This window comes from Rhinolophus ferrumequinum, chromosome 14 (genome assembly GCF_004115265.2).
Source record: "Rhinolophus ferrumequinum isolate MPI-CBG mRhiFer1 chromosome 14, mRhiFer1_v1.p, whole genome shotgun sequence".
Classification (NCBI taxonomy): domain Eukaryota; kingdom Metazoa; phylum Chordata; class Mammalia; order Chiroptera; family Rhinolophidae; genus Rhinolophus; species Rhinolophus ferrumequinum.
In genome coordinates, this window is record NC_046297.1 from 54,243,956 (window position 1) to 54,266,942 (window position 22,987).

The window sequence follows — 22,987 nt, forward strand, 5'->3', positions numbered from 1 at the left end:
ATCATCCCTACGGCCCTTCCCCCATCCCTGGTAAACATTTTTTTTATTTCCAAGTGTGGGTTTACTTAAAAATTATATATATATATATATATATATATATATATATATATACACACACATACACACACACACACACACACACATATATATATAAATATACATACAAATATATATATACACATATATGTTAAATATATATATATTTATGACACCTAAGAAGCAATTTTTATCATAAAGTTACAAATTTCACATCTAAATTGTTTTTAGGAAGATGTTTCAGAATGTAGACATTTGAAGAGACAAAAAAGCTAAATATGACACGAAGCACAGTTTTATCCTTAAATATTCACATCTCAACGCTATTTTGAAAAGACTGAAAAAAAATGGCTAAATATATTTCACAATTGGCAATGATTAAAATCTCCTTATCTTTGGAAGGGTATGTTAATAACACATAATGAATTTAAGTTCCAAGCATTTAACCGTTTAATCAAGCATGTAGTTTGCACCAGAACACAAGTGGTTTTAATTGTCATTGGAGTTGTTTTGGTGGTGACTATGGGACTGGGAAAAGCATACTTCACCAAAACCACAGCACGATTTTCAAATGCTCTTTTCAAAGAGTTTTGATTTTCAACTTAGCAGAGAAAAATCACATTTAATTACTGTATCTCTTGCCTATGGGATACCTGGCAGGCTATACCAGGCCATTCATAAGAAATGTAATATGCATGTATATATCACATCATCTGATATATAGATGATGTATTACAGAATTGTACACTTGAAACCTATGTAACTTTACTAACTATTGTCACCCCAATAAATTATTTTTTAAAAAATTTGTAATATGCCGAATAAGGCCACTCCCTTCTTATGTTACCAAAGAGCAGCACACAGCGTAAATACGAAACAAAAAAGAATAATAATTGTTGCAAGCAATCTTATTTCAAACATTTTCTTCAGTTGCTTCATGCAGCAATATTTCTCAGGGTATAAAACATTGCAAAAAGTTCTGTGCCACCCCAAAGTCACAGGAATCCAGTTGCAGATAGAACGGAACATGCTATATACAAAGCATAGGCCAAACCACTTCAATCAGGTGTTGAAATTCAGGGACAAGGCATCGAGGACCTTTGCAGTCAAGCCCAGCTGCTTGTCACCATGGCTGCCCAGGACCCTCACAGCTTCTCCATGGATGTTTTCCCAGGCCACACTGGCCTGAAGGAAGCCATTCCTTCACCCACCCAGGAAACCCCTGGTGACTTTAATCTACTTTCTGCCTCTATGATTTTGCTTATTCTAGACATTTCATAGAAGTGGAATTATACAATTACTTGTCATTTTATGTCTGACATACTTCACACAATGTTTTCAAGTTTCCTCCATGTCGTAGCACGCATCAGAATTTTCTTCCTTTTTAAGGCTGAATAATATTCCATTGTATGTATATATTATATTTTGTTTAATCATTCATCTGTTAATGGAATCTTGAGGTGTTTCTGCCTGTTGGCTATTGTAAATAATGTTGCAATAAGCACTGATCCATGAATATTTGTTTGGATCCTTGTTTTCAGTTTTTGGGGGGTATACATCTAGGAGTGGAAAGGCTGGGTCATGTGGCAATTCTATATTTAGCTTTCGAGGAACAGCCAAATGACTTTCCCATTTTACCTTTCCATCATTTTACAGACCCACCAGCAATGTACAAGGGTTCCAATTTCTCCACATTGTTAATAACACTAGTTACTTTTTTTATTTTATGATAGCCATCATAGTACATGTGAGGTGATATCTCATCATAGCTTTGATTTACATTTCCCAGTGACTAATGATGTTGAACATATTCTTATAGGCCATTTGTGTATCTTTGGAGACATGTCTTTTCAAATTCCTTTGCCCATTGTTTGTCTTCTTGTGGTTGATTTTAACAGTCTTTTATATATAGTAAATTCAGCATGGAAATGTGATACAGCCAGGCTCATGTGAGGATTTAGTAAATTCTTTTTGGTGGACATATACTACACATAGAAAGTGACTGCGTGGCCAAAAATGAAACTGGAGAGGTAATAAAGCCTAGATCATGAAACGCCTTGATTATAATGCTTAGGTAGGTATAGTAGGAAAGGAACATCGTGGAAGCATTTTAAGACAGAACGAAAAAGAAAGATAATCTCCACCAATCCTCCCGCCCCCCCAAAAAAAGTTTAAGTTCCACTTTTTTAAAGGAAAACTAACATTGCAAAAAATGTTTTAAATGTATCACATTAAATGCATTGGAAAATAATGGGGGTGGGAGAATGTATAAGTATGATGAAAAATTCAGAATATTAATGTTCTTTATTGAATAAAATGAAATAAAATATAACCATATCTTTCCATTTCTCTTGATTTAGAAATGAATAGAACAAGTCGTATTCTGTACTAAGGTTTTCTTTACAACTAAAACATTATGAGTTGGATAAGTATTCATTAAATATACATATTTCCTTTCAGCACCTTGGTCTGTGTAGATACGGAGAAGTGGTTCTCACATTGTGGTCTTTGTGCAACAGAAGCCACAACTGGACACTAGTCAGAAATGGAAACTCTGTGGCTCCAGCCTGGACCTACTGAATCTGAAACTCGGGAGGCAGCCAAGCAGTGTGTGTTTTCACAAGGAGATTCAGAAGCAGGCTAAAAGTCGAGACTCACTAATAAATAACGATAATAACATGTCCATGACCTCAGATGAAGGGCTTTTCTACTTATCTGCATTAGTTTTCCAAAGCCAGTATCAGATGAAAGGAACTGATTTAATTTAATATTCAACAAAGGTTTGTTTTGAATAGGCAACTATTACCTAATTAAACCTTGAGCTAGATTCTGGGAACGCAGAGAAGAAGGCAAAGCATGTGTACTTGGGAATAAATCACCTACACACAAGCCTTTCCAATCACTGATCGAAGCTAACAGCTATAACAGAATTATCCTCAGAGAGTGCCAGGAGAGCCTAGAAGAGTATTCCACAGCTGCCTGGGTGGAATAGGCAGGGATAGTGGAAAGTTACTCAGAGGAAGAGAACCTAAGCTGAGTTTTAAAGGATGAATAGTTTTCCAGAATGACAGGGGATGAAGAGCATTTCTTGCAGGGGTAATTATACAGGAAACTATGAGAGAGCAAGGCTCACATGAGGATTCGGGAAATAATAAGTCTTTTACTTTTAGTAGAGGTATAGTGCACATAAGAGCTGATTGTACGGCCAAAAATAAAATTGGAGAGATGATAAGGCCCGGATCATGAAAGGCCTTGACTACCATGCTCAGGCAGATGGTGTTGATCCAGTTGGCAAGGCACATCATGGAAGCATTTAAGCCAGAAAGTAAACCAAAAATCTTTGAATTTTCAAATAATGATTTTTCCAGCTGATTGGATGATGGTTGGTGAAGGAGTCAGAGTGAAGAAAGAAATGTGTTAGATGTTTGTTATATTATATTATATTATATTATATTATATTATATTATATTACATTACATTACATTACATTACATTACATTACATTACATTACATTATATTATATTATATTATACCCGGTCTTATAGTAAAATAAGATCGGGTGTTATATTAATTTCTGCTCCAAAAGAAGCATTAGAGCTGATGGTCTGGCTAGGCATTATTTTCGAGGAAACAAGGTAGAAAGTGGAACAATAGTTTGGACACATATCAATATGAATTTGTTCATAGCACCACTGATTTTAGCTTAAGACATGAATTTCCTATTATTTACAACATGTCAGTCATGTCTTAATTGTCATAAGAGGTGAAAACTCTTCTAAACAATTGTCTTTAAAAATTTCAAGAAAGGATGTAATGAGTTTATTACAAAGTATTTGTTTTGCTTTAATTCAAATGAAGAAAAATGTCTGAACAGATGATTTTTTTCATTTTTCACCAAATTTGTCACTTCAAGATACCTTTCAAATGTATACTTAGATACATTTACTGAATCATTGGTTTATAAATATGACCTACATGGTCCTCACTTTAGGATAGAAAAAAATAAATCAGCTGCATTCAAAACAGTAATATATAGCTTTAGTAGCACAGAAATCTCAAGATACACAATTTTCTTTGTTCTCACTGAACCTGTATCAATAGGCAGTTGATTATTTTTAAATTTGGGTCTATATCTTATTTCCTCATGGAAATAAAGTTGCAGAAGTAAAAATAATGATTCTCTCCTTTTCTCTTTTTATTCTTTCTTCCTAATATTTCCATCATACTTATTAAGGGTCTTAAATAGAATAATAGTCTTTCTCTTTTTTTCTTCCCTCCTTTCTAATTGCTTGGGTCCTATAGATTCAAGGGACTCATGTATCTAGGAGTATGACAGTCATCTCCCCATATATCCAGAGCAACTGCTATGGTTGGTAGCTATAGCCCATGAAGGGCTAGACATTGTACAAGGTCTGACAATTAAGTTCACGAAATCATCCCAGAAAAAGTATTACATACCTCATTACTGAATATCACATGGTCACCTTTGAAGTACTCCCCTTGGTAAGCTAAGCACCAACTCTAGTGCCTAGTCCACCCTTCAAAGCAATTTTGGAACTCTTTTTGTGGAATGGCCATCAGAGCTGTCATCGATTACCTTGATGTCCTGAATGTCGTCAAAATGTCTTCCTTTCAATATTTCCTTTATCTTTGGGTAAAGAAAGAAGTCATTGGGGGCCAGATCACGTGAGTAGGGAGGGTGTTCCAATATAGTTATTTGTTTACTGGCTAAAAACTCTCTCACAGACAGTGCTGTGTGAGCTGGTGCATTGTCATGATGCAAGAGCCGTGAATTATTGGTGAAAAGTTCAGGTTGTCTAACTTTTTCACCCAGCCTTTTAAGCACTTCCAAATAGTAAACTGGTTAACTGCTTGACCAGTGGGTACAAATTCATAATGAATAATCCCTCTGATATCAAAAAATGTTAGTAACATCGTTGCAACAAGTTTGTGAACTTAATTGTCCAACTCGTATGTAGCTAGATCAAAGAAGATCAGAGGATCTCACCATTAAAGTAGAAAATCAACACTAATTTCTGATTAAGCAGTTGGAAAATAATATTTCAGGAAATCTAAACTCTCAAAGAAAGGTTATCATTTTAATAATCAAAGAAGGTAAAATATTTAATAAATTAAGAAAATTTATCCAAACTTGGAAATAAAACAAAAGGAGGTCTCCATGTCCTTTTACAGTCATAATGGAAAATTATCTAATAGTCCCATGCAAAGATAATTTAATTATCTTGGCCTATGTTCCCTTGTTTGACTTGCTGTTTAGTATTAATTAGATCTCAGAGTTTATGAAGCTCCACCTTAACTCTCCGATTTGTATCTGGTAGAGATGTAAATTATTTATGTCTGATAAGAAAGATAACCCCTACATTATAGTTTTGTTGTTTTATTGAACATTAACCAGTTTTGTATCTCACTGTGTCCTCACTTGGCAGAAGGTACTAGGAATATCTCTGGAGACTCTTTTATGAGACACTAATTCCATTCATGAGGGCTCCACCCTCATGACCTAATCATCCCCCAAAGTTCCCACTTCCTAATACCATCACCTTGGGGAGTTAAGATTCCATGTATTAATTTTGGGAGGATACAAACCATAGCACAGAGTCCATAAATATTCATATATGGCTTTGTGGTGTGTTAACTTGGCTAGGAAAAACTACATTCTGCAAAATTGCCTTTCTAGCATATTTCCAGATGAGGTGGGCTACAAGAGAGATTCTTCATGAGAGCTGCAGAAGAAAAAGGAAGCAGCAGCCATTTTGTAGCAGGAACTTGTGTTCTCCCAATTATCCAATCAAACACTAACTACTAACCTCAGTGCTGCTGTGAAGGGATTTTGCAGATGTAAATAAAGTGGCTAATCAATTCACTTTAAATTAGGGAGATTACTTTGGGATGGGCCTGATTTATTCTGTAAGAAGTCCTTCAGAACTGTTTAAGCCTTTCCTGAGGACGCACCTTAGGCCGTATTGAGCTCCAGGTGCTCCTAATCATTGTTCCCTGACTACCTGTGCACACAAAGCTATAACCCATGCTTATGGGTACCAGCTTGTTTTGTGATCTTCCCTTCTCGATGTTCTGACTTACTGGATTTCAGATTTGCTTCAACAGTCACCATCATTTGTACGTCAATTCCTTGAAATAAAATAAACAACTAAATACATACTATGTTTCCCCTAAAATAAGACCTAGCTGGATAGTCAGCTATAATGCATCTTTTGGAGCAAAAATTAATATAAGACCAGTATTATATTTATATTATATTATATTATACCCAGTCTTATATGAATTTTTGCTCCAAAAGACGTATTAGAGCTGATTGTCCGACTGGGTCTTATTTTCGGGGAAACACGGTATGTGTGGAACTGGGAGGGGTATATCCATATACCTTATTCTGCTTACCTGGTTGAATCCTGAATGATAAACCTCATTATTGAGTTAAAGAAACAATTGCTATGTTTACTCTGTATTTGTATGAGAGTCACCCTTTTTCAACTTTTACTTTGACAAGGTAAATAGTGAATATCAACAATAGTTCCTCTGGGATCTTACTAAAACCAAATATTTTGTCTATTTGGAGAAAGGTTCTCTACAGGGTTTCAAAGTAACTAACACCGATTTGTAATAGTGACACTATTAAGAAATGATCTCAAATAATAATATTTATAAATCATATTGTTTAGAAGATAGGTTACATAATTTCTTACTTAGCATATGGAGCCCCATTCAATTTTGGGGAGTAACCTTGCAAGAATGTTTCAAACAAGATACTCTAGAGCTCACTGGCAATCACTTATTTTGTTTATTGACCACTTGATCTGATTGCTTTAGCCAGGTAGAACAGACACAGGAAAAATATGAAGGACATATGATCAGATAAGCCACTCTGGTCAAACGCTATGTCCTATCAGTTAGTTGAAATCAACAAGATGGAATAGTAACTGAGAAGCAACTGTGGGAAAGGCCAACTATTTATATAAAGTGTTTCTGTCAATTGAGTCAAAAACATGACTCATGATGACTTTTGGCAGCTAGAGGGACAGAAAAGACTGTTATTCTTTCCAGATGAGCCCTTGGAGAGTTTCATCTGGTGAACAAGCATCCTTTTAAAATTGCCCTTGCGATTAGAAAAGGATGGGTTAAGAGAGGGATGATAATTAAAATTTGAAGAAAAGAAAGTGAGTAACGAAGGGGGGAAAATGACGCAGATGAAAAAGAGAAAAAATGACAGGGAAAAGATTCTTTTTCAAATCACCGCCCTACACCACAAAGAGGAAAGCAAGCAGTCTGTGGGATTCTCTGTCGGTGACTCAACAGTGGCATGATTAGTTGTAGCTCAGATATGGACATGGTTTGTGAGCCAACTAGGGCCCTTTACTAGACAGGGAGGGTGCGATGGAGAGAATTGGCAGACCACAGCTCCTTGTGACCGAAAAAGGAAGGGTGTAGTCTGTTTGCACTTATCCTGCATTTCATCAGTTCGACTTGTGATATTTTCATTCACTTAAAAAAATGATGAAGTGATCCCCAATGGGTGTGTTCACTTTCTAAACAATAAAGCCGTCTGTTTTTTTTGGTGATGCTAAAAGAGCAAATTTTCACCAACCGCTTTTTCCACATTACACAGGGAGGGTATTCAATATCCAAGTGGGTGGCTCCCTCAAAGGGACCAATTTTGGAAACCCCCACCTAGAAAAACAGTTTGGATTTTTATGGCTCTTTTCATCCAAAGATCTCCAGGGATTACCAAGCAAAATATGAGCTCCCTGACAACATTTCAAGGTGGTAGCAGACAAGAATTGCTGAAATCTCTTGGCAGATGAGAAAACAGTGGCCAAAATGAGGGGACCACGAGACAGAAAATAAGAATAGTACCAAGAACTTCATGCCTCAAACTATTACTGCTGCCTCTGAAACTTTCGTATGCCTCTGCCATAATATAGTCTCATTGTGATTAGGTACAAAATAATACTCTTTTATTAAAATACTGCCATTACCTGTGTGTCAGTGAGTATCATAACTTCCTGAACGAGGTTCACATTTTCAAGGTCAGAAGCAATTTCCAAGGTATATGACATAAACTTGAATATTTAACACATTTTTTACCTTTAATAATTATAAGATTCCTTGGGTTGATATTAATTACTTGTGTGATTAACAGTCAATTTGGAGGGCTAATTATGTATATGAGAATTATATAGTTTTATTTCACTATAAATTTAATTTTCAGTAGAATATGCCATTTGGCTTTAGTTTGCAAGTGGATTATTTAAATTTGACAAGTGAGAGGGAAAAAGACTAGCAAATACATCTTTTATGTTCTTGAAATAGCTATATTTTACTTTTAAAAAAATGAATTTGCTTCATTCCCAAATAAACCTTTTTGCATTACGCTATACTGCTAACTTTAATTCATGTTGACTCTAAACATGAGAGTTTTCCCAGGAATAGGTTTAATCAATTAGTATTGGTCTTATCCATCCAGCAGAAATGCAAACAAATATCCAGAATATTAACCACACTTCCTCTAAGTTCCTGAGCTCAGACTCAAAATATACGTCTCGTGGCCTAAAGGACATATAAGCAAATGAGCTGCAAAGAAAGGCCTTTTTTGCAATATTAGTAAAAATTTTTGCCAAATTAGTCTCTGTTCCAGGTTTCAGAAAATTCCTCATATACATATTTCAATATATTTAAAATGCTAAATCTAGAATTGGAGGCCGTTAAATAGCTCATATTTATTTTCTTGAATATCATAATGTAGCTAGTGCCAAAAAGCCTCTGGGTGTATGTACAAAATTTGTAAAAATACATAAAAACCTACTGAACCAAAACCACAGTGGAACTCACAATAACTTTCCAGACAGCATAATTCACCACTTAGTCACTGGGGAATGCCAATCTCAAAAGATAGATTTTACACCAGACCAAGAAGATCAACAAAAATAAACCCTTCTTGGACTAGGAACAGAAGGAAAGTCCAATTCTATAGCCTTAAAACAATATTAATATTAATAATAATAAATTAACTATTTTAATTAACTACTAACTATTTAGTGCCAACATTTAGTTGAAAGATTTTTTTAAACATTGTGCCTTTTCAAATGATACTGAATAACCAAGAACATTAATGTATGCAATAATGTTCATTTTCTATTTATTGTACATTTAGATTAATATTTCTTCCTGATTTCCTATTAGATTAGTTGAAAAGCTAAATTAAATGTGTTTAGCCACATGAAAGAATTATAGTGATAACTGACTCTCTCTTATCCTTCTGTAGTATGAGTCCAGGTAAGGAGCACAGGAACTCCCATCTAATTTATCTCCAACACATATCCTAACTTGGTTACTTCTCCCCATCCCTTTCCCACTGCCATGGTTCACACTGGAGGGATCTCCCATGTAGGCGGCTGTAGCAGCCTCTTCTACTTCCTCTACTTCCTCTCTTCTACTTCTGCTCTTTTTCACCACATACTCCAACTCCCACTACTACAATTTCTTAATTTGGTCCCTCCTGGGCAGTTAGACTTATCTTTTAAAAAATGATAATCAGATCACATCATTCTTTAGCTTGTAATTTCCAGTAGCTTCTCACTACACTTAGAATAAAATCCAATTCCTACAAAAATCTACACAATGTTTATATATAGCACCTGCCTATTTCTCTATAGTCTATATGTGTACAATCTGTAGTAGCTACAGTATGACAATGAAATGATGAAGATACGACTAATTAGTTTGTTAGGCTTCTGTTTCTTTAAATATGTATATCTACATCATATACACACACATATATATGATGTATACATATTCATGTGTATACACACACACAAACACACACACTCATATATATACATAATATACACGTATATATAAATATATACTATGACTTGTATTCGTCATTTGTTATCGGTATATATTAAGTACTACAATTTCAATGGTTATTTTTCTTTCTTAAAATGTGTATACATTTTTTTGGCACCCTCTGTAATACTCAATATATACCAGTAACAAAAGATGAATACAAGTCACATTTCACCTCTGCAATTACAAGAGGTGCTCAAAGTGGTTACCATCAGTGTCCAGACACTTCTGATTATGGCGAACTACTGCTTGAGCAACGTTGATCAAAGTGTCTACTTGTATAAGTTTTTTTGGCATCCCTAGTATATACATATATATGTTATATTGTAGATATATTCAGGTGGCTTAGTAGGTAAGAGGAGCGATCTCATAATAAAAAAAGATAAAACATGGAAATTAACATTAGGGTTTTTGTACATAAATCTGAAAACTTAAGTGTTTCCATATCACCCACTATGTCATCATTCTGTGCCTTTCCTCTGCAACAACAAAGACAGAACTTTCATGCAAATAATTTATGAAAGTCTACTCTCGGGGGCTTAGGGCAACTAAAATCAAAATGAAAGAGACAACAGAGTAAATAACAGAGGAATACTATGACATATTACAAGAAATCAAAAGACCTCAATTCTAGCCTATTTTGCTAGCTCAGTGATTTTAGGAAAAAATAATGTCTTAGACTCTACTCCTTTGTAAGATGCGTGTGGTTACTAGACAACCTCCTCATTCTTTACACATGTATTATTTTGTGACTCTACTAAGAAGTGGGATCCATGAAAGTGTAGAGGACAACAGTTTGACATTAAACGCTCTCTCCACCCACTTCCCCTTCCTATTACCTTCATCCTTCTCTACACTATTAAAATGGGAGAAATATCAACCGTGGGGTCCTGAGTAGTATACTAGGTGTGATCAAACAATACAATGAATGTTTAAATAAAAGACCATGTATTACAGTAAAAGACACATTGCCATTAATCCCTAGCAAATACTCCCCCTCACTTTGAACACACTTATCCCATCATTCTGGCCACTTTCTGAAGCAGTTCTGGAAGTCCTCTTTCATGAGTGTCTTTAGTTGCTCCATCAGGGCTTCCTCCATGTCCTGAATCATTTTGACTTTGGGGAAGAGCCAGAAGATGCACGGTGACAGATCCGGTGAATAAGGCGGCTAAGGACACACCATAATGTTTTTATTTGACAGAAATTGCCATCCACCGTATTCACCAGATCTGGCACTGTGAGACTTCTGGCTCTTCCCCAAAGTCAAAATGAGCATGAAAGGTAAACATTTTGAATAGATTCAGGACATCGAGGCAGCCACAACAGCGCAACTAAAGACACTCACAAAAGAGGACTTCCAGAACTTCTTCAGAAAGTGGCAAGAATAATGGGATAAGTGTGTTTGAAGCGAGGGGGAGTATTTTGATGGGGATTAATGGCAATGTGTCTTTTTACTATAATATTTTTTTTTTAAATTGAAACATTCACTGTATTATTTGATCCTACTTAGTAGATTATTCAAGTATAAGAGAACAAAGGACTCAATTGAGAAGTTAAATGAATTTTGAAATTCATAACAAATACAATTGTTTAAAAGTCAAAGAGTTATTCATATGCAAGACCCGAAGCATTAATCTTGGGGACAGTTTTCAGTTTGTGGTTTTAAATTACAATAATGACTCTTCTTAGAGGAGCACAGAGGACTAAATAAAGTTGATGAAATAAGCATAGGGTGTAGGAGGATTGAGGATGGTAACCAAAGTAACTTCCCTGCTACACAGGAAAGTATGAAACACACACACATACGCAGACATACCTCTGGACAAGGAAGGAATGTGGAAAATATTTGAAGGCAATAGTTTAAGGTTGAAATGCTCTGTGGGTCCCTGAGAAGAGAGCCAGAACTGCACACTTTTGGTTCTTGACATGTTTGCTTAGAGGAGAAAAGAAAACGAGATAAAAATACCCAGAATGGATTGACAAAATCCCAATGGAGAGAATTTCTATCTTATTTCACAGGAACTATTGAGGAAAATAATTTGTTCATTCAGAGAGATGCCAGGATGTCAAGACAAACGTGGAGAGAGATTAGAAATGACAGAAGGAGGTGTTTCCTAGGATGAGCCTAAGAACACACCTTGCAAAGTCCAGCAGAACTAATTGTGGTCGGAAGAGCAAATGAGAAGACACAACTCCCAACGGTAATGGGAGGAAGAAGCACACTCAGTATCTTCTTTAGACTGAATGGACTTTGGCCAGAAGTTGAGACAGGACGATAGAAGCGATAGACCACATAACTAGAGACCACAATGGACTAGGGAAGGTAGCTGTGCAATTGGTCTGAAAACCCCAAAATCACGCAGATCAAGGACTATAGCAGAGGGATAACCAAACAATGGCACTTATGTCAGGCTCTCTCAGGAGGAAAATTATGTTTGTAAATCAGAAGTGACTTACCTATCTGGAAGTTCCTATATTAATCATGTTACGCCATCTGTAAAAATGGGAGTTCTATATAACCATGTTCACTTATTAAAAAATGGAGGCAAAATTAACTCATATAAGTAACACAACTGAATTGTGACTGCAAAAACATGTAATCTCTTATAAATGTGCATCAGTGTAACTAGAAGATGGAATTTTAATTTATTGTTTATTATTACTGTTGTTGTTGTTGTTATTTTTAAGAGAAGAGTCGTGTGCCTATCACTGACGCAGTTGATCAGAATGGCAACAGAAGGTGTGGACCCATCTATTTTTCACCATATGTAGCTAGAACAGAAAATTAACGCTTTCAATTTCCTTATTTTTTCTTTCTCCACAGGGAAAATTTAGGCGAGTATAGTGATTTCCATGAGAAAAAAAAAAAATAAAAAAAAAAACATACAATAGTGATATATAAATTTACCCTTTTATTTGAATATAAAGACATGTGACATTCTGGAGCCCAAGCTGTTGAAAGGAAACAAAATTACAAAGGAAACATGCAACTTATGACATGAAGAATTATTAAGAGAGAGTCAAATTATGTACAAGTCTTCCTTGACTACCTAAACTTTTATGAATGTATTTAAAGTAAGAGATCAAAAAGGAAATTGAATCAGAAAGATTATGTAGCATAATCTATTGACTCAAGATTGTCTATAGTAAGATACCAAATATACTTAAGAGATTTACTCTCAGACATTAGTGCTCTTAAAAATTTATATTCATTTATCATTGTATTTCTCAGTCACAGATAGGCAAACTTTTATTCTACTAACTTCACAAATGCTTAGATTTATTAAGATTTACTATAGATACCCTGAAGAATTATTCAGCCTTCCCTCTAACCATGTGAAAAACAGTAGAGAATCAAAAAGGAAATTATATCTGTTGAGGATATGCCAAGTGTAGAACTGTCAGAATTCTATGGAAAAAAACCGGGAGGAAGGTAGACAATGAAATAGGGGTGTCTATTTCTGTGTTCCAATTGTTTGAGAAAGTGTTGTCTTGAACCAGATATACTCTAATAAGAAATGCAAACTAAATAAAATAACTGTTCAGGAAACAATGCCAATAGCTAAAGGATCATAATTATATGTGGAGAATTTTCAATCCTCCAGAAATATGTTTTAGTCTGCAAACATATATTTTAATTTCCAAGTCTTGAATAGTCTTTCCTGAATATTTCAAAAAATACTTGCAATAGCTATATTGTAGAACCTCACTTATCTGATAACAGCTTATTCAAAATAGAGTGTAATTTGAAGATTACTATTGTATAGTTGTATAGATAAAGGTTTCCAGCTCCTGTTGAATATTTATTTGAAATAAATTTTCAAGTTTACAAATACGCATGTAGGGAAGCTGGTATACCACTCACCAACTGAGAAAGTATGCTAAATTTCACCATGTGCAAACAAAGACCACATTTAAAGACCACATTTAAAGTACCAAGATCACTTCATGACATGTTTGTACTATGCATTTAAATGTCTTCACACTAAAACCTAATCACCATGACTGAAATAATCCTGGGGTGGTCTCCATTATTCACCAAGATCACTAATATAAATGGGCTAACCCTGACATTTCTATTCACATGAGAAACAGGAGCCTGAATCAGAACTATATAATGGGAAAAAAAGAATTTATAAATATTGCTCTATATTATTGATAATATTAACCTTTAGTTTAATATCTTCCCCCAAGATGCAAACTAATATTTTTAAGAAGATTAACAACAACAAAAAAAATAGTTACCATAGGTTTTATTTTTAGAATTTATTTTTCTGAATTTATAAGGAATGCACAGAAAAGAGAATTCAAATGATATTAAAGTGTATTCAATAAAAAGTAATTTGATTTTCCACTTCTGCCCAGCTTTTCTCCCCTGCTACCACTGTTAATAGCTCCTTTAATATCTTCCCACAAGTATCCTATACACCTATAGGTATGTACATGTAGATTTCTTTTTAATACACAACTATTAGCATGATGTGGAGCCTTTTCTATATCTTGATTTTTCTCCACTTAATATAAATAAGAACTTTTTCAATTTCAATGCATATAAAGCATTCTTATTCTTTTTAATATCTGCATAACATTCCATTGGATGAATTTAAAATAATTTATTTAAACAGTTCCACTGGTGCACATTTTTCAGTGCTGCAATGACTATTCATATACATACAAGGTCAGACAATTAAGTTCATGAATTCATCCTAGAAAAAGTGCTACATACCTCATCCTCATTGCTGAATATCACTACAGTCACCTTCAAAGTACTCCCCTTGGGAAGCTATGCACCAATGCCAGTGCCTAGTCCACCCTTCAGAGCAATTCGGGAACTCTTTCTGGAACGGCCATCAGAGCTGTTGTCATATTACCCCTGATGTCCTGAATGTCATCAAAATGTCTTCCGTTCAATATTTCCTTTATCTTCGGGTGAAGAAAGGAGTCACTGGGGCCCATCAGGTGGGTAAGGAGGGTGTTCCAATAGTTATTTGTTTACTGGCTAAAAATTCCCTCACAGACAGTGCCATGTGAGCTGGTGCATTGTCATGATGCCAAGAGTCATGAATTGTTGGTAAAAAGTTCATGTCGTTTTTGTCTAACTTTTTCACCCAGCCTTTTCAGCACTTCCAAATAGTAAACTTGGTTAATTGTTTGTATAGTTGGTACAAATTCATAATGAATAATCCCACTGATATCAAAAAAGTTGAGCAACATGGTTACAAGTTCGCAAACTTAATTGTCTGAACTCGTGCATTATTCTGTACATGTGAAAGTATATCTGTAAGATAAATTCCGAGAAATTGAATGCTGTGACGGGGACATGCATTTACACTTGTGGTTAGAAAAATAAAGCTGTATTTCATTTCAGTTATGTCCATTTATGCTCCCATCTAAAGTATGAAAGAATGTATTTCCCCATATTATAAGGTTTAGAACTTATTTCTTGCCATTTTGAAAGTTAGTAAGTTTCACCTACCACTGCAAAATAGAAAAAAAAAATGAAAGTATACAAATATAAATTAGCATTGAAAGATTTGCATGTTTCCTTTTAATAAAACCAAATATAATCTCCAAATCTGAATTTTCTTTGAATGGATAAACTGACATCATTTTTCACAAAGCCAAGTTACATTAAGACTAATTGTTCTCTCCAAATTTTAGCATAATTAAAAATAAATCAAAATAAAATAACTTCAATATGAATGGAAATAGTACAAACAGTAGAAAACTATGCATTTCTTCATTATACTTTAGAGAGGTAGAAAACACTAGTAATCGATTTAAGGTCATTCAGCAATCATCAAATATTTAATTTTATTTTTCCTAATTTATTTATTTTATCAAAATGTCATGTTTTGTTGTTGTTTTTTTAATAGGAAAAGCCAGGACTTTAGCTTTTCCAAATAAACTACACTTAGGGATTAAAAGAAAAATCTTCAGCAAAATGCTTCCTCATTTAATTACTAGTTTCTTTTTTTTTGAACAAATTTGTGGATGTCTGCGTGAAAACACTACTTTCAACTTTAATATTTGAATTCCAAGACTACAAATGAACAATTAAGAGTTGCTTGCTCAGCAATATTTTCCTTTAAACAAAATCACATTTTACATTTAAAAATTAATTTAAAAGAATCAAGCAGATACACATACTTTTTACCATATTATACCTCAGTATGAAGTTTTTATATTCAAAAGAGCCAAAATACCCCAAAACCTTTGAGGTGTACGTATTTTTCTATTTGTCCATAAGACATAGGATTACATTTTAAAGCAAGAAGAAAAGAACTTCTGGAGCATTTAAATATGGTTGTGAATAACTATTTTGTTTATTTGCTTTTTAACTTGTTCTAGATTGGCTAACCTTCTCTTGTATTTCTTCTCATATCAATACACAGTCAGAGGTGCTTTTGCTCTGAGACAGCCCCAGTAGTTTTAACTTGATACTTTGAAACACGAGGAATTAGAGTTAAGTGAAATTCCTTGGGTGTCAAAAGTGTTCCTACAAAGAACTGCTCAACTGAAGATTGTCTCTCTTAGAGATTCAAGAAAAGGAAAGGCTGGCTCCCTGAGCCCCGTCAGCCAGACTCCAATGATGCCTCATATAAGTATCTGGTAGGGATGCCAGCTTGGCCTATCTTTGACCACTGCTGGAGTAAAGGATTATCCAGGAATGACTAAAGAATAGTGGCAGAAGGTCAGTTCCACTGAGGATTTTGAATGAGATTGTCAGTAGAAGAAAGAACGGATGCATGGAGAAATGGGATAGAAAGAAGAGCCTGAGGTGTGTCTGCAGTTGGCACCAGATGCCCAGGTCTAACGATCCTTGTCTGAGCAGAACCTGAAAGCTTTTCATGAGACACTAAGGCGTAATCAATCATAAGGCCCCAGCATCTCATAAAATATTAATAATCTCCTCCTCAGTGACTATTATTAGCCCCATTGTTGCACAGAAGTTTCATTATACGGCAATAAGTTTTTAGAACTTTCTCACAATTAGAATCATCAGTGATTGATATTTTGTAACATATAAAAATATGTTGTTGCAACTGGCTTTTACCATAGTATATGGGGCTTAGCATATTTAAAAATAATTGTCTACCATGTTTCCCCAAAAATAAGACCAGGTCTTATATTAACGTTTACTCCAAAAGACACACTAGGGCTTCTGTTTAGGGGATGTCATCCTGAAATATCATGCTAGGGCTTATTTTCTGGTTAGATCTTATTTTCGGGAAACATGGTATAATCTCTTCCCACTATGATCCATAATTAGCAATGTTGTCAGCTGTCTTTCTAAAGTGAGTCCTTATTAGCTGTGTCCCATCAGCTATATGATTTGGTGCTCACCACCAAGAGATAAAGTCTGAACTCCCAGACTATTTGATATACTATTTAGGATCTAGCTCCAACCAACTTCTAACTTCTAACATCTCTTTCCATTCACCTGTATACATTTTGCATTATAGACATTAAACGCTTCATGAAGTTCTTCAAAGGTAACATTTTTTGTTTATATAACTCTGAGCAATTGTTTTTAACCATCTACCTGTTTACATTCCTATTATGTTTTTAAGATAAATTATCTACCGTCTCTTCTGTGAGGTCTCAGTAATCACTATGGAAAAAAGTTATTAACTTCTTGCACTATGATCTCACAAATCTGCTAGAGATTGTATTAACTTTTATTGCTATTATTTCTCTATATGTGTTTACCCTTTATTAGACTGTTACTTAATTTTCAGTAATTGATATTTATATTTGCGTGCCTAATGCCTACCTGAGATTTGACCCATGAAAGGTAATCAATAAATGTGTGTTCAATGGATGAATAAACAATGAATTAAATATACAAATGAAGCAAAACCACATTGAAGATCTATACAGTTAAATAGTTTTCTGGTGGAAGGCTGCCTCATTTTTAATACCCTAACTTTATAGAAAATACGTGTCTCTTAACACAATATTCTTCAGCCAATATTTATACAGAAAAAAATTACATTTATGTCTCTAAAATTCAAAATGACATATTTTGGTAAATTGCTTGGGGAAAAGTAATTTTCCAAATAGAAATGATAGAATGTCAGAATCACATAGACATTTTGAGAAGCAGGCCAAATCTCAACAAAGGGAGTATTCATCTTAGATGTTGCTGGCACTAAGAAAAGCCGTGTTACTGCAAACAAACTTTTTTCAATAAGCATATCAATTACGTTTGGTAATCTGGAAGAAATTTTTTAAATATTTAACAGATACTTATATATGAAAATGTTTTTTTTTTTTTTTCCAGTAATTGTGAGTGTGGGACTGAAATATTTTTCCCATATAAAATAATGGGAAACAAATTCTTGGTTAGCATTTTCATTCCAATTGTCTGATTTTGAGAAACAGATTATTAATAAATGGGAGATAGCTGTATTAAATTAGAGATTAAATACATTCAAATTATTGTGCTGTTTATTGTAAGAAATATCAAAATAAAGATGATTTGTGCCTTGTCTTTAAGGAGCTCACAATTTAGTTTATGTCTAAGAAATACGATAGGATCACAATTAATTTTCATTTCCAATACTAACCCATGAAACTGTAGCGGCTACATAGGGGGCTATGTTAGTAAGGATTCTGATACTACAGCCCAGCTTGGGAGATGAAACCACGATGAATGGCAATGTTTGTAACAGTAACATACTTGCCACCATGACTCTAGGGATTCACACACACACACACACACACACACACACACACACACACACTACTTCTAGTTGAAATGATAAGCAAAAATTCTCAGGAAGAGGTGACACTGAAGCTGGGAAGAGTAATTTTGGGACTAGAAATGGAAAGAAGTCGTCAAAGTAAAATAGTGCCAGAAGCAAAGCTTAGAAAAGAAAGGACTTGGGAAAATCCAATAAAAGTAAGAAGTCACTGGGTTGAGAGCAAATGTATTCCTCTTGTCCTCACAATGGAAGCACAGGATAGCTCCCCAGAAAGTCTCTTTCAACTTGACAGATGACCAATGAGAAGACTCTTCAATGGAATAGCAATTTTGCAATAACTTGGAAAATTAAAACAGCATATCAATTGCCAGTAGTATATGGGAGAAACTAATGTTAATTGTAAGACAAATTGTACTAAGTGAAGAAAAGGAAAGTGAAGAGGTATCTCTGATTCAGTTAATGAAACATGGACTGGAAAAAAATAAAACGTATAGAATTGACATAGACAAAATCTAATCAATAGAGAGTCATAGTAAAAAGAGGAATTTTAGTTGTGATGAGATTACAGAATCACTACCTTTCAAAGATAGGCTCAAAAAGAGAAAGAAATTATTTGTGCTTACTGATAGAATAAAATTCCCAAAATCTCAGAGTTAAATTTCAACTAAAATGTTTCCTCGCAAATATTATGCATCCTACATAGTTATTTCAGATTTCCTAGGAGTTGTACGTCCTGGGGCATTAGTTCTGATGGAGACATATACTTCAGGATCAGTCTTAAATTAGCCTCAGAGTCATCTTTATGAAAATAAAATAAGAGAAAGTATCTTTGTGTGGATGGGAGGAGAGGCTTACTGAGAGAACTAAATTTGTTCTAATATCAATCAGTTTGCTACTTTTATTTAATCTCTTCTTGTTTCTATATTTAAAAAAAAAAATCTGCTTGCCCTCTTATTTTTAGCTTCTTTTACCAGTCTTGTCTCAAGCTAATAATGTTTACAGCCCCTAAATTGCTTTTGTGCATATCAGTTGTCGTGTACATCATCTAATAAATAAAAAATCTGATTCTTTTCTACTGTGTTTCCCTGAAAATAAGACCTATCAGACAATCTGCTGTAATGTGTCTTTTGGAGCAAAAATAAATATATTATTATATTATTATTAATATATAATTAATAATATCATATAATTATTATATCATATCATATCATATATTACTTTATATTAGATTATATTATATTGTGTTATATTATACCTGGTCTTATGTTATAGTAAAATAAGACCAGGTCTTATATTAATTTTTACTCCAAAAGATGCATTAGAGTTGATTGTCTGGCTAGGTCTTATTTTCGGGGAAACACAGTATCTTACCCATTCTTTTCCCCACAATCTATCCAAATTCTTCAATGACTATTGTACCAATGCGGGTTCAACCAGAGTAATGGAAGTAGTAGGAGATACATTTTGAGATTTATTGTAAGACAGTGGCTTACACGATTATGGGGGCAAGCTACTCAAGTCTAAACTCTATAGGGCAGGCAATCAGGAAGGGCAGACCTGAACTTGCCAGCATGGACTGAAGCTACTGTCCACAGGCATATTCCATCTTCTCTCAGGGAAGTTTCCGGTTTTACGGCCCAGTTTTAAGATCTTTAAACCTACTGAATTGGCCAACCAAGATAATCTCCCTTAAAGTTTAACGATTATGGATCTCAAGTGCCTCTAAAAATATGTCCACAGCAACATGCAAATTAATGCTTGATTGAATAATTGGGGGCTGAAATCTAGACAAGTCGATGGTCAAAAAACCCTCATGGCCCATCCCTTATGAACTTGGCATCCATATACTTCTTATCAAGCCACACTTACTATCCAAATTAAGATAATAACAAAGTCATATTTCCATTTAACAAAATACAGCTATCCTCCATACAATTAAAAATACATTACTACTTAATTCCAGAAGAGGATGCAAAGTCGTTTCCTGATTTTCACTTCTCCTTGGATATTCTGTAACATAAATACCATGATACAAAATGAATTATTAATATATCTTATGTTAGAAGATAAGGCGATGAGAGTGAAGAAATTAAAAATATTCTATTAATGTATATGCAAACATATAAGAAAATAAGCAAGAAATACTCTTAACTATTACAGTTCTTGCTTGTGCACTAGTCACTTGGTCATAGTTGGTATTTATAATTGCCTATTCCTTATTCCCTTTGCACTCAGCAACAACTTCAATTGGTTATGGTTCTTTGTATGGCAAGGTAACCCCAAACCTTCACTTATAAAGATTCTGTACCATTTGCACCTCTGCCTGAATTGGGTTGTTTTTATTTTCCATTGACTTTAATCACGGGACATGGTAAAATTAAAATATGTCTTAATGGGTTTCCGGTGTTCCAGACAGAATCTTTCACACTTCCATTTTTTAATAGCAATTTTTCCTTGACAATTGATATCAATCATGCCAGCCAGTATCGTAACTCCCTTGTGTGCCAGTTGATTCAAAGTTATAAAGATCAAAAAGTGACTCAGTGGCAGTCTCAACTCCCAGTCCAAGAGAATAATTATTGTGTCTCCTGGTGGAAGCATTTCTTTCGATGGAATTAAGCTCTAGAGCAGCAGAGCTTAAGGTTTTGGGGACTGGAAGCAAAGATTTTGCGTGTGGAACACTAGTGGTAATAGAGAGCAGGGCCATTCCCATTTTTATTTTTCATGCCTGGACCAGTGGGTCTTGGCTAAGGGAGTAACAGCACCATATATTGGACACTAATTTAGAGCATATACAACCTCTGCAGGGCATTGTGCCAACCTTAAAAATATGGCCACCTAGGTGGCATCACACCCAAGTCTTTAAAACATTATTTCACCATTCTAGTAAGCCAGCTGCTTCAGGATGGTGGGGAACATGGTGATACCAGTGAATTCCATGAGCATGGGCCCAGTGCCACACTTCTTTTGCTGTGAAGACAGTCCTTTGATCAGAAGCAATGTTGTGTGGAATATGGTGATGGGGAACAGGCATTCTTAAAGTCCACAGATGGTAGTTTTGGCAGAAACATTATGTGCAAGGAAGGCAAAATCATACCCAGAGTGTCTGTTCCAATAAGAACAAAATACTGCCTCCTCCCTAATGGAAGCGGTCCAGTGTAATCAACCTGCCATCAGTTAGCTAGCTGATCACTCTCAAGAAATGGTACCATATTGCAGACCTGTGTTGGTCTCTGTGGCTGGCAGATTCGGAACTCAGCTGTGACTGTAGCCAGGTCAGCCTCAGAGAATGGAACCAATGTTGTGGCGCCTGTGCATAACCTCTCTCCACCATGGCCACTTTGCTAATGAGCGCAATGACACAAGTGCCTGGGAAAAGAGGCTGACTGGTTTCCACAGAATGGGTCTTCCTATCCATTGCATAATTAAAATCCTCCTCTACCGAGGTCCTCTTTGATGAGCATTAGCAAGGGATACAAATGTCTACAATCTTTGTCCATTCAGGAAGCTCTATCTACAGATCTCATTCCTAATCATCCTTGTCATGAATTTTCTAATCACATTTATTCCAAGTCCCTGGCTTTCCAGCCAAATCATTGGTCAGAGTCCATGAAGAAACATAGACTTGTAATTCTGATCATTTCTTTTTCCAGGCAATATGAATCAGATGTATTGCTCAAAGTGCCATCCACTAGGAGGATTTCCCTTTACCACTGCCCTTCAGGGATATCCCAGGAAGGGGCTGCAGTGATAGAGGTGACGGCTTTTGGGTGGTGCCTGCATATCATGCCTAACCATCTATAAACCAGGTCCAAGTTGTCTCTTCCTCAGTCAGCTGGTCAAAAGGAATTTCCCACGAGATCATAAGTGCAAGCTGAGAAACAGAAGGCAATGTAGCAGGAGTAGGGGCCTTGAATATTTGGGCTAATTCCTCATACGACTTATTCCTTCAAGGCCCTCTCAAGCACGATCTCATATAGATTACCTTTATTTCACAATGGAATGCAACTATGCATGCCCAACTGTATGGCCTCACACGTCAAACAAAACCCAGTTCGTGATGGAAAACTCAGTTCACATGAAAATTTGGTGGCCCATAATTCAGTATGTACTACTGATGAGTGACTAGACCCAGGATGGATGGATGGATGGATAGATCCTATAGTTTGTTTCCTTGGAAAACTCTAATACAGCCTATATCAATACATTTGGCCTGATTCAAATTCATGTCCCTTCTTCCATTAGCCAATACTCTTAATATCCATTCCCACACATACTCCCCAGATTTCTGTTTATATAAATTGGAAAAAACAAACAAGCATGCAGTTATGCAGTTCTTTTGGTGTGTTTTGCA

At 35.2% G+C, this 22,987-nt stretch overlaps 1 pseudogene; it reads right to left on the reverse strand.

Moving 5' to 3' along the window:
* Positions 1 to 633: 633 nt before the first annotated feature.
* LOC117033730 (vesicle transport protein SFT2A-like) lies at positions 634 to 22,051 on the reverse strand (annotated as a pseudogene).
* Between the last annotated feature and the right edge of the window lie 936 nt (positions 22,052 to 22,987).